Source organism: Erigeron canadensis, chromosome 2 (assembly GCF_010389155.1).
Source record: "Erigeron canadensis isolate Cc75 chromosome 2, C_canadensis_v1, whole genome shotgun sequence".
Lineage (NCBI taxonomy): Eukaryota > Viridiplantae > Streptophyta > Magnoliopsida > Asterales > Asteraceae > Erigeron > Erigeron canadensis.
This window is the reverse complement of record NC_057762.1, coordinates 9,049,342-9,062,890: the sequence shown is the minus strand read 5'-3', so window position 1 is coordinate 9,062,890 and position 13,549 is coordinate 9,049,342.

Sequence of the window (13,549 nt, the reverse complement as noted above, 5' to 3'; positions counted from 1 at the left end):
AATATGTCTAATAGTAAGTATATCACTACCGATAACGACACTCTAAGAAGAATGAGAAAATATGTTACAATATACGAACATAACATGTAAGAATAATAAAAAATATGAAAAAGATATATTTTAAAATTAATAATGATATTTCGATAAATATGAGATAATGTGTTACAATTATACATACGTTCATAGGTCGAGGTTAAAAAGCACAAACTTATTTAAGGGGACAGTAGTATTCATTTGATTAAGAATAAACAAAAGTTGGCATGTGTCAGTTAAAATATGAACACTAAAACTTTTATACTCCTCTATAAAGCATATTGATTTTTAATTTTTAGAAATTAAGCACTTTTTTCAAGTGTTCCCATAATACCCCTACTTAAACACAAACCTTTTTATACTTTCTTTTTCTCTCATTCTCTCTGATCATTATACACTATCATCGACCTTCTATCACCCTCTACCACCGCCCTCCATCTCCACCGCCTCCCTCGATCTCCACCACTGCCTCCCTTTTATATTGTTATCACCATCTAGCCGTCGCAACGCGCGGACACTATGCTCGTTTGCGTAAAAGCAAAATGGGTCAATTTGGTAGTCATTTCTCCTACCGGTGTCAATTTGGATCCTATTACGTAGGGGCGTTGATCGGTCGGGTTATTTGAGTTTCGGGTTATTTGGTTCGGGTTATTCGGGTTTTGATGAATAATAAGTTCACCTGTAACCCAAACCGAATAAGATTCGGGTTATTTGGGTTTGGGTTGTTTGGGTCGGGTTTTGGGTAATCCAAATAAAAAATTATATGGACTATGAAGCTTACTAAACTTATAACAAAAAGTTAGCAAATTATACTTCAATATAATTTTAATTTCAAAAACATTGAAAATCATACTTCGTAAAAGTGAGTAGGGAATACAAAAATACTTACAATACAAACGGTATGTTTGATTTTTGTCTACCATAATATGGTAATTTATAAATAAAAGCATAAAGAGTGAGTCAACTATATAATACTCCTATAAATATCATATAGATAAAAAAAAAAAAAGTTATATGGGTTATTCGGGTTAACACAAATAAAATAAATTTCACTGATAACCCAAATCATTTAAATTTATATGGATTTGATTAATCAAATAACGAACCCGAAACCCGAATAATCCAACTCATATAACCCAAATCCATTCGGATTGGGTCAGGTTAATTGGGTATGGTTTTTTTCAACACCCCTCATGAATGGTTTTATTGGATTATATTTTATCTCCATCGGGTCATATGGGTTATATTCTGCCAAAGTCTATGTTAATGCATTTAGTCTTTTAAGTTGTTTTATTTATAAAAAATTAAGATATAAATCATGTTTTGTAACAACATAGTTTTTTGGTAAACATATTTATTACATTGTTTATCTATATAAACATACAAAATAAACCCAAAATAAAGTGTTTACGCTTTGCAGGCATTCGACCCCAGCTTGAACCACTTCGACTCGAACAAAAAAATCATCCTTTTTGACCAGTTACCCAACCCATGCGACCCGTCTATATGTACCACCTCTCGTAACTAGTATAGCTTGAACAGTAGATACTACATACCTTGGAATGTCCATGCCTTGATTTCTCTCAATTCTTGAACTAGGGCAGGAAAAAATCTCTACACTGTTGGATTTAATCTTGATTAATAGTTGGTCTAATTTGTTTTATTAAGTCAATAGATTAATGTTAGTATTTTAGCATGTTTTTAAATAATTAGGAAGTGGGTTAGTGACTTATATGTGAACGTGTATGTTTTTTGTTTATATATAGCCGAATTTGTAAATGAAATATGTAGCCCTTTTCATTACTAAACGACAGAACGTGTTGAACTCATTATCTTCATACATATATTTGGGGCCTGATTATCCAACATGCACCACCCTCCCTGGATCATAACAGACACATATTATACTACAAGTATTATACTGGAGTTTTCCTTTGACAGCCGACTCAGTTTGGATGTAGGGGATATCCGGTTAAGACAACCGACTCAGTGTCTATAATGTACACCTGTCAAAAAAAAAGTAGCAGTTTCTGTTTCAAAACTGATTTTTTAGAAGCTGACAAATACACCAGTATTTATGTAAGTTTGAAGTGTTATAGGAAGTAATAAAATATTCTGACAGTCTGGCTGCCTAAGGCCCTTCATCAAAAGACGACATAAAGGTAGGAGGATATATCATTTTCCTTGCATGTCTATATATTGAATCAATTTAAGGTTTGTCTAATATCCCAAACGGCCGAACGGGTCATACAAAATATAGCTAATGGCGAAAGCGTGGAATTGGTTAAACCTTGAAAGTCACCTCAAGTACATATAATGTCTACAACCTTCTAAATCGTTTTTCTTTGAAATTTTAGATTATTATTATGTATTGTTAATTTGTTATATCTAAGCCGCACGGCTATATATCTTTATGAAAATAGGTTGCAGAACACAAGGAATATGTAAGTCTCAAAATTTATTATAAACGGTAACAGCTAAGTAAGGGTTTATTTTTACTTGTTTAGGGGCATAGTATTAATGAATCATGTTGTTTGCATTCTTCGTAACCTAGGTACTATCTAACCAGTATATAATTGATGTGGAGTCTGGATAGCATTTACGTTATTTATTTAGAGGTTGGGATTTGAATAGTTTGAATACATGTTCTATATTTGCGTGTTTGGGTTAATTGTGGTATAACTGTTGTGCTATACACTGGTGCAATGATTTATTTCGTCTATATGCCTGGTTCTCTTTTAATGATTAAGCTGTCAGGTATGGGAAAGTAATTCCATGGCTGTTTAAGTAGACAAGTAAAGTTCATGGGAGTGGTAATAGACATTCTAATTTCAGTTCATATTTATTAGCAAAAAATATGTTCAAAATGAATAGTAATTATAGATTGTAGATTTTTGAACTTATTAGACGTTGATATGGCAATTTCGACTTATTTAGTTTTGAACATGTCAATTTGGCTAGTGTTTAATCTCTAATGGGTTAAATGGGTAAAGTCAAATTGGATATAAAATCCGATATTTTACCCACTAGTTACTTTTAGAACCGAAAAGTTATATTGACCAAACTCATTTACCCTGTTACCCAACCCATCAAACCTGGCCCACTTTATTTTCACTGTTTTTAAAAGTAGAAGCAGAGTAGCTGTGAATGCTTTGATGTCATCCAGATGACAAACAGAAAAAGGTTATACTGCAAGTCATACACAGAATGGGCTCGAACAACAGCCAAGTATACCAAAATGCCATTCTTCACACTGATAGGATCTTCTAGATGGAAGCAAATCTTGTCTGAATGAAGCTGAAATACTAAATATCTTCACAAAGATGCAACTTTTAGATCCATATGTTGCAGTATTTTCCTTTATACTCTATCAATTCTATTAAAGTTATACAATCATTGGATCACCTTGGAGCTAAAAAGACAACTATCTGTAGATCGTTGTTGTTATCAAGTTCTTGGTTGCTGCTGTCATACAAATAGCAGGGCACAGCGTACTCGAATTGAGGATTTGAGACAAAAACTTTAGAAGCGGAAGTGCTTCTGCAATAACGTATAAATTTCTCATTTTAAACATTAGAATCCAATATATATCAGATTTTGAATGAGTTCACATTGGTCAACATCCAACTATGATTGTGAATGTTGTATTTCCGAATGAAGTTTTTCATTTTCGATCTTGATAACTTCATTAAACGGCATGTCTGGATAGCTATAAGAAAATGAGTTCCTCAAAATAGCAGCATCAGTATTTGAGGGACGATGGTTCATAATAACCTCTTGCACCTTTCTGTCTTCATGGTTCATAGTAACCTCTTGCACCTTGTTAAAGTATATGAGGTAAAATTGTATTGTATTTCATTGATTTAACGAATGAGGCTAATCCTCAATTTATACTTGAGGTAAATACATAGAAATATGGAAACTAAATCTGGCTAGTAATTATTTTCTTGTAGAGAGAGTTGAGATCCTGTTTATTCGGAGATGATGACTCCATTCTGATCCGATAGCCTCTTAAATCGGGAAATGATGATATAATTTTAATCCCATATCCTAACATTCCCCATCAAGTTGAGCATTAGGGTTACCAAAATTTTATATTTGCAAGCTGATCTTCGGATCTCACGAATGGTAATTTGATAATTCCATCTTCAATCTTTTCTTTGATGAAATGAAGGTCAACTTCCACATGTTTGGTTGTGTCATGTTGTACTAGATTCTCTTAGATTTGGACAACAGCTTCATTATCACACATAGGGATTGATAGAGAGAACTTATAAGAGAGAAATTATACAGAGATATTTTCACACACAAATTGGTTCTTATATTACAGTGATAGAGTATTTATACAGCATTCAATCGATAACCGCCTCTAACGCCTACTAGCGGTATTTAACGAGATTTAAGGAAATATTACACTTTAGGCAATCCAGAAATAAAGTCCATTGAAATGTCACTAAAAATGCTCTTAGGAATATGAAGAGTTTTTAACAAACCAGGATAAGCAACTGGTTCATACAAATCTTTGGCAGGCAACACACTCATTGATGAAGTTTTTGACATCTTTATAGCACCCTTTCCGGTAAAAAAGATCATTAATTCTAGCCAAAGTAGGACCCAGACCAGAATGGCCTCCCACAGGTGAAGAATGAAATAATGTCATAATATCCTTCCTCAATGTAATATCACTGCCCACCACCAACTTATTTGTTCTCTTGAGTAACTCAATTTCCCAAATTATGTTTGAAATCTGCTTCCCCTGTTTCAATTGATCTATCACTTTTGCTACCTCAATATCATCCTGCCAAGATTGTTTTATCCTCCCCAACAATAATGGATCAATTGAACTAACCCCCATCTGGAAAATGGCCATTCCTTGAACTCTTGAAAGGCCATTAGCAACCGCATTTTCACTCCCCTTCTTATAATAAATCTCAAAATCATTCCCTAGTAATTGAGACAACCATTTCTGCTGCAAAAAGGGGTCAAAATATCTGCTCCAGGAGATATTTCAAACTCTGATGATCAGTTTTGATAATAAAATGCTTATGAGACAAGTAGTGATGCCAATGCTTAACAACCATGATTAATGCCAACAGTTCTTTCTCATATACTGACCAATTTTGTTGCCTCATAGTTAAACCTTTGCTAATGAATGCAATTGGGTGATTGTCTTGCATTAGAATTGTTCCCATTCCTTTACCAGATGCATCTGTCTCCAGTACAAAAGGTTTGTCAAAATCTGGCAGTTTAAGGACTGGTGGGGATGACAAATCTTCCTTAAGCTGATTGAAGGCAATGTCAGCTTCTTCATGCCAATGGAATCCATCCTTCTTCAAGAGTTCTGTAAGAGGTTTGGCAATGATCCCAAACCCTTTAATAAATCTTCTGTAATACCCAGCCAAGCCTAAAAACCCTCATAATTGATTTACAGTTTCAGGCTTAGGCCAATCCCTAATAGCTTGAGTTTTGGTTGGATCAGTTGCAACTCCATTTTTTGTAATAATGTGCCCTAAATATTCAACTTTCTCTCCTGCAAAAGCACATTTGGATCTTTTTGCCTTAATTTCATTCCTCCTCATCACCTCTAACACCTTCTGCAGATCAATTAAATGTTGTTCCCAACTTCCACTATACACTAAAATATCGTCAAAAAAAGACTAGAGCACATTTTATCAATAATTCCTTGAAAGTAGTATTCATGAGTGCCTGGAAAGTGGCTGGTGCATTGGTTAACCCAAAAGGTAACACCAAAAATTCAAAGTGCCCTTCATGAGTCCTGAAGGTTGTTTTATATAAATCAGGTTCATACATCCTCACCTGATGGTAACCAGACCTCAAATCCAACTTAGAAAAAATGACAGCTCATTGCAATTCATCCAACAACTCCTCAATAAGTGGTATGGGGTAAACATCCTTTATTGTAGCCTCATTCAATCTTCTATAATCAACACACATTCGCCAAGAACCATCTTTCTTTTTAACCAACACTATAGGAGCTGCAAAAGGGTTGCTGCTGTTTCTAATTACCCCATAATCCATTAATTCCTGTGTCATTGACTCAATAATATTTTTCTGAGCTCTTGGATACCTATAAGGCTTAATATTGAGTTTAACATTCTCATCCTTCAGTCTCATCCTATGATCACAAGATCTCTTTGGGGGTAGTCCTTTAGGTAAATCAAATACATCACTGTAAGTATCTAATAAAACCTCCAACTACCTCTTTGATTCACATCCAAACAAGACAGGTTGATACGTCTTAGTATTACTATCAGAATTTTGCAAAGTAAATAATTCCACTAGCACCACATCTGTCCTATTCTGCAGATAATTGTTCACTTTTCCAAAGAGCGTAAACTAACTCCATGATGACTAACACCCTTCAACTCAAACTTCTTGCCACCTACACTGAATTTCATAGTTAAATTCTAAAAATTCCAAATGATATCATTAAGAGTTTCTAACCATTGTACTCCCAAATCAATGTCATAATTGTTGAGTTCAATCAATAACATGTCTGCGTTATACCAATCACCTTGCATCATCCATGTAAAATCACTGCAGAAACTCATACAGGCCATATTATTGCCATTTGCAATCTTTACCTTCACATTGGGGATTTGGAAAGTAGGCACCTTAATTTCATGGCTAAAGGTGTGTTCATGAAGTTATGTGTAGAGCCACTGTCCACCAAAATGTGTAACTTCCTAGTACCAATGGATCCTACTACTTGCATTGTGGAAAAAGAAGGAATTCCCATTAAAGCATTCAGTGATATTTGAGGATCTCCCTGCACTACCAAAGGTTGTTTTTCTAGATTCCTATGAATCACTTCTATCTGTTGCTCCTCATTCTTATTTGTTTGCAATTCTGCATTATCTAACTCACAAAACTCACTTCACCACAATCATCCACTTCCACAATGAATAACTGTTTTTCCCCTTTATAAACTCTATTATGGCCAAGAGTAAACTTCTCATTACAATAAAAACATTCTCTCTTACTCCTTTTCTCCTCTATGAACTTATTAGATACTCTAGTGGTAGGTACTATTGCATTAGAGGGAGCAGAGTTAACAGGTGCCACTAATAATGAAGGTTTGGCAGCATTAGTTAGCTGTAAAACATTTCTACTGCCTCCACATTTATAACCATAACTACTAGCATATATATTGGCCCTATTCAATGTTCTATTGTTATTATTCTAATATTTATTCTAAAATTTAGCTAAAGTATAGGTATCTCTTAGATTTTTTTGGCTTAAACATGCGCAGGGGACATTTAATTTCAGGTTTAAGACCTTCAATGAACATGCTAACAGTATACTCTTCAGGAAGGCTAACCTTAGTCAGTAGAGAGTCAAATTTATCACAGTAATCATCTAAATCTCCTTTCTGACTGAGTTCCTTAAGAGATCCCATTATATCTTCCACCAAAGTTGTAACATCCCAAACTTTTTAATTAACGGTTAACTTGAGTCGTTAAGCCAACACTGTGTGTCCGTAAAGTCTCTGGGAGATTTAATGCTTAGAAGTGTTTAATGTGCTATATGTCTAAGGCTTTAATGCATTAGTGATTGATGTACTAATGTGTTTAAGGTGTATTTATGTGCCTTTAGAGGTGCTTGAAGTGTTTAAGGAGTTGTAACCATTCCCTATAGGTGTTTTGAGCTAAATATGAGTCGTTTGGAAGCTTAGGGACTAGTTTTGACATAGGGTTAAACTAAAAAACGGGATTAGGGTGTAGGAGATGGTCATTAGCCTCTAACTATTGATATTATCATCTTCTCTTTGAACCTTAACCGCCCTCTTGTGCCACAATCAATTCCTTGTTTAATTCCATCGATTTCGGGTCGATTCGGAGAGATCTAGGGCTTATATTTCGATCTTCTAATCATCTTCAAGGTATAGATTGAAATCATTACTGATTTTTGATAATTTCCATCTATTCAATTTGTTCATACCTGGTATTGATCGATTATATGCTTTTCGTTGCTAGAATCGTTGATTTCGGGTTACCCGGTAATCGTTATTGCAATCTATTGGTGTGTTGGAGATTCCGGAAGGTATAATCTTGTTGTTACTGATATTTTTAATATATAATGGAGCCATTATGGGTGTCATATCAGATCTGGACCATAGGGTGTGTTAATCTATTGAAAATCGTCCGTTTTGTCGATTCGGTAACCTAAAACGTTTGTTATTGTGATGTAAATCAAGTAGGAGTTATTCAATGATTTCATTACATCATTAGGCCTTAAAAGAGTCTTCTTTTTGGTGTAAAACCCGTTTTTGGAAAAAATGACAGAAAGAGACTAACTACCTGTATATAGATTGTAGGTCAGTTTAGTCTCGTTATACTCATAAATCGGTCCTATGTTGATTATAGGTAGTCGGAAATACTTGCAAAGCTCAGTAACTTACGTTATCATTTGTTGTACGCTTCTATGAGGTAAGATACACTACTTTGACACGCCGAGGGTTCAACAAAAACATAGTTTTCATATAATAACTTCCCCTAATGGTATCTTGTTTGCTTATGGGTATTCGGGATTATACGGGAGGTGATATGGGCTATGTAGATGCATATCGAAGCTTGAAATGCTACCCCAATAATATGTACTGATATGAGATGCTATGTATGCTTAATATATGGAATGATATCAAATGATATATGATTTGAGATGATAGACGATACGAAATGATATTTGTACATGATACAAAATATGATATGAGATGATGAACGATCTGAGAAAATAATTAATATGCAATATTGTAATGATATACGATATGCAATTATATGATGATGTACAGATGTAACAATGTATGCGATGTAATAATATGCTATGAGATGCTATGTAATGTCTTGAGATGAATTGAAATGTGTTATATGTTGATGATATGTATAATGTGCATGACTACATGGCTTGTTCATCTAGTTCACTAGACTTATTAAGTTGCCATAACACGTGTACGTTTAAGGGCCCAAACGTAAAAAGATGATATGTGATGATGTCTAGGTAACGTGGACACCTAAACTATATGTGATGTAAACTGAGCTCGTATATGATATGAAAGTGTTAAGCTTAACCCGTACTTGCCCTTGCCCGGCGGGTGCGTATATGGTTGCTTGGGGTGGCTCCTTGCAACGTAATTACGTGGTTTGAGTATCTCCGGGTGGAGTGATTACCACCAATGTCTTTGAACATACAGACTACTCCTAGATTGGCTTGCCATTCCTTAACAACACTGATGGACTGCTGAAAAACTTATCCATCCAATCGGGTGTGAGGTTCCCTATTAGGTCTTATGACCGCCTACACACAAACGTACACCTTATATGTGATGAGTGACTTATGTCACACCTAATGTAAGTGACTTATGTCACACTATACGATGATGCTTATATGATATATATGAAGTAAAAGATGACTAGGCACATCTAGGGTGATTCAACCTATTATGATGATGTTTGATGCGATGATATGTTATGGATGATGTGATGCATTGATGTGATATGTGCCTTAACTATTTAATATGACTTTTATATAATGTTTAAATGGACAAATGTTTTATTAATGAGGTGTTATCTTACTTAGCTAATTCGTTAGCTAACACTTACTCTTTTAAAATGTGTTGTGCCCTCAGGTCCAACAATAATTAGCAGGTAGATGTGAGAGGATGTGAGGCATGGGTAGATGATCTTGAAGCTAGTTGTAGTTTACCCATAGTGGTTGCTCGCATTAGACATTGATTTATGTTTAGATATTTATGATTTGTATTTACTATAATGTCGGTTGTTTAATGTTGGGCAACCGATGGATTTCCATTTAGACTTGTTTTGATGATATGGCTGGTAACACCATTTAATGAATAAACCAAACAGATTTTGCTGGTTTGGACTTTTAAAGTTTAATTCCGCTTTCTTTGATGCCGTTAGGCGAAAGTTTTTGGAAATCCATATTTTTAAACGACGGGTGTTACAAAAGTGTTAGAAAATCTGGTCGTTATTGCTCTTGTATAATTTGTCCATTTGATATCTTCCGTGGCTACATCATTTGAATTCATGTAACCTAAGTGCAACTGTAATGCTCTATCGTCCATATGAATGGCTGCATAACGGACCTTGCTCCTTTCAAGTGTTCCATCAATTTTGAAGAAATGTTCACATTTATACAACCACGAATCAATATTATCTCCATTAAATCTCGAAAAATCAAGCTTAGTAAGCTTATTAGGGCTCCGATTATCATCAACGGTTAATTGTTGATTAATTTTCAAAAGTTCAATCTCTTTTGTTAAATTTTCCACCGAAGCTCTCAAATTCAGAGAAGATTCAATTTGAGAAGCTAAATCCTTTTGAGATTGAGCAAATTCCTTCTACATCCTTTAATAATCCTGATTTCTGGTGTCTGTAGCCATTGATTTCAGGAGGAAGGGAATCAATTGATCACCGGAACCCTAAATCGGACAACTAATCGGAAAAATGTCACCAGAATTGACGGAGCTCTGATACCACTTTGATAGAGAGAACTTATAACAGAGAAATTATAGAGAGAGATATATTTTCACACACAAATTGGTTGTTATATTACAGTGATAGAGTATTTATACAGCATTCAATTGATAACCGCCTCTAACGGCTACTAACAGTATTTAACGAGATTTAAGGAAATATTACACTTGACACCCTACATTACTAGTATTGTTTATTATTGACCCTTATTGTATTTTACATATATCAGGGATGAGCCATTTTTCCCAATTCTCGATCTCCTCCTGGTACCGAAAAGTGGTACCAAATTCCAAATGGGACCCGGATCGGTATCCATTTTTGGTGGTTTACGGGACCGGTACCAAATGGTGCCGGTACCGGGAAATCCCGCGCAAATCTCAAAGGTCCCATTTGGTCCCGACAAGCAAGGAATATTGCATTAGATATCTATATGTTTATGTCGATATTATTTCTATATCTATTTGTATATTTAGTTATATTTTTAATCAAACCACATTAGACTATTAATAATACTACAACGAATTTGATATTAGTGTTTCTCTAACCTAGTTGACACTAAATTTGATGCTGGTGGTTAAACTTCAACGTAATCAACAGGGGAATTAATTATGATGATCATATAATTGACTTGAAAACTAATGATAATGATAATGATTTTGAAAACTAATAAGGGTTAGCAAAACTTGTAGTATCTGAAATAACGTCCTCCATTGTTATTCTGACATCGTATTCTATATAGATATTGTACTCCTTGATCTTTCATGCAATTAACAATGAGCATTTACACAATTGTAGCTATAGTGTTATATGAGTAATCTCTATGTCATATTTTTATACTAGTGAGCTAGCCGTTGGTTTTAATCGGGACTAACTGGGATTTGGTACCGATATCTCGGTCTCGTCCCACCATCCCATATGGGACCGGGATCGGTACCAAATTTTGGACGGTTCCATGCCCATCCCTAGTCACACATAATTTGAATACTTCTTTTGGGAGTAAATCCTATTTCAGATAAAAGCTTCTTCAAACATATTGTTTCTACTAAGCCTCTAGCTATTCCTCTAAACTCAACCCCAACACTTGATATGGAAACAACTTTATGTTTTTTACTTTTTCATGTCACAAGGTTCCCTTTTATTATAGAGAAATATCCCGAAGTAGACCTCCAATTCCCCTTGTCTCCTGCCCAGTCATCATCTATATATATATATATATGAATTTGAAGATGACCATTTGACTTGAATAACACTCCATGACCTGTAGTCCCTTCAAGATACTTGACAATTCGCAGAACTGCATCCATATGATCTATTTGAGGGTGATGCATAAATTGACTCACTACTCCAACATGAAAAGAGGATAAATCGATCAAAAGGTGCCATGCTCCAACTCAATACAAATAAAGTTTTAGTATAATGTGAAAAAAGGTAAAAAAAAAAAAAAGAAATTAAAAACTTTAAGGGAAAACATGAAAGTTAATAAAATTAAAAAGTTATATTTTATTTTATGCATAATTGACATGTAATTTTCATGCATCATTGACTTGTACTTTTGTATTCCTTTTTAGTATATAATAATAATAATAATAATAATAATAATAATAATAATAATAATAATAATAATAGTAATAATAATAATAATATATTTTTTTTATATAATATTACTTATTTTAATAATAATAATAATAATAATAATAATAATAATAATAATAATATATTAATCTACTCCTACTCCCACTCCTACTCCTACTCCTACGTACATAGCATCAATGTTTAGAATGGAACTTACGACTCTTAAAAAACCCTATCAATCTGTCCCTATAAATCTGGAAAGTGAGGTTCTAACCTAGATGGATCTTTCCAAGGCAAAAAACTTTACCGATAGGCAACCAATACCTTTGACATAAGTTAATATTACTTATTATTTAATTATTTATCAATCTACTAATATAACGAAACATGGTTGAAAAATATAAAATGATGCGAACCAACATATGTTACCATCGTGATCTTAGATTGGGTGATAACATTACCAGTACAAAGGTAATATTAGATATTGATAGATACAATCATGATATTAGGCTCTTCTTAAAGAGACTAAGGGTGTGTTTGGTATAGAGAGTTGACAGCTGAGAAAAGGAAATGAATTTATTTCCTTTGTTTGGTAGGCAGAAATTTAATTGAGACGGAGAAATGACAACTCTCGGGAAATCACTTTTTATACGTTTTGATGGATTAGGATTCTCTAAAGTTACTCCAACTTCATTGGTGAAGTTGGAGTAACTTCAACCATTGGATTAAATCCAATGGTCATGATTAAAAGTTGATGTTTTAATCTTGACCATTGGATTAAAACTTACTCCAACTTCACATATGAAGTTGGAGTTATTTTAGATAATCTCAATCCCATTTTGATTTCCATCCATTTTGGGAGGAAATATTTTTCCTTTCATAAATTTCTCCATGTACATTCTTGGGAGAAATTGGACTCTCTTTAAAAAAGATGGTATAAATAGCAAATGCACGTGCAAAGCACATTTCACAGAAATCTAAATTCCCGAACCTTTCTTCGCTTTTTTCTCATGCGATTTTCTTTGCTATCTTCAACCCACTCACATCAAATTAACTGCCGATGATAACCTCTGCTAGTTAATTTCAATAATCCATCGTCTCCACCATCGATTACATGTATGTATATGGTTGGATTGTTTTGAATTTCAATAACCTCTGCTGTTGTTGCTTGTATTTGTCTTAGGTTCGATTGTTTCTGCTTCTTGTTTATGCAAGTACATGCTTTATTTGGTTTCTACAATTCTACACAATATTGTAATGGAAATAAGTTGAAATCTAAAAACTGCTAATAAAGAAAGAGATCTATGAGCAATTTGAAATTTGGAAATATGTCGGTCAAACTATGTATTGTACAGTGGTCTCATAACTTCATTTTAACACAATGATAAAAAAGCAGCAGCAATTGATTATCTCATCAATTAATAAAAATT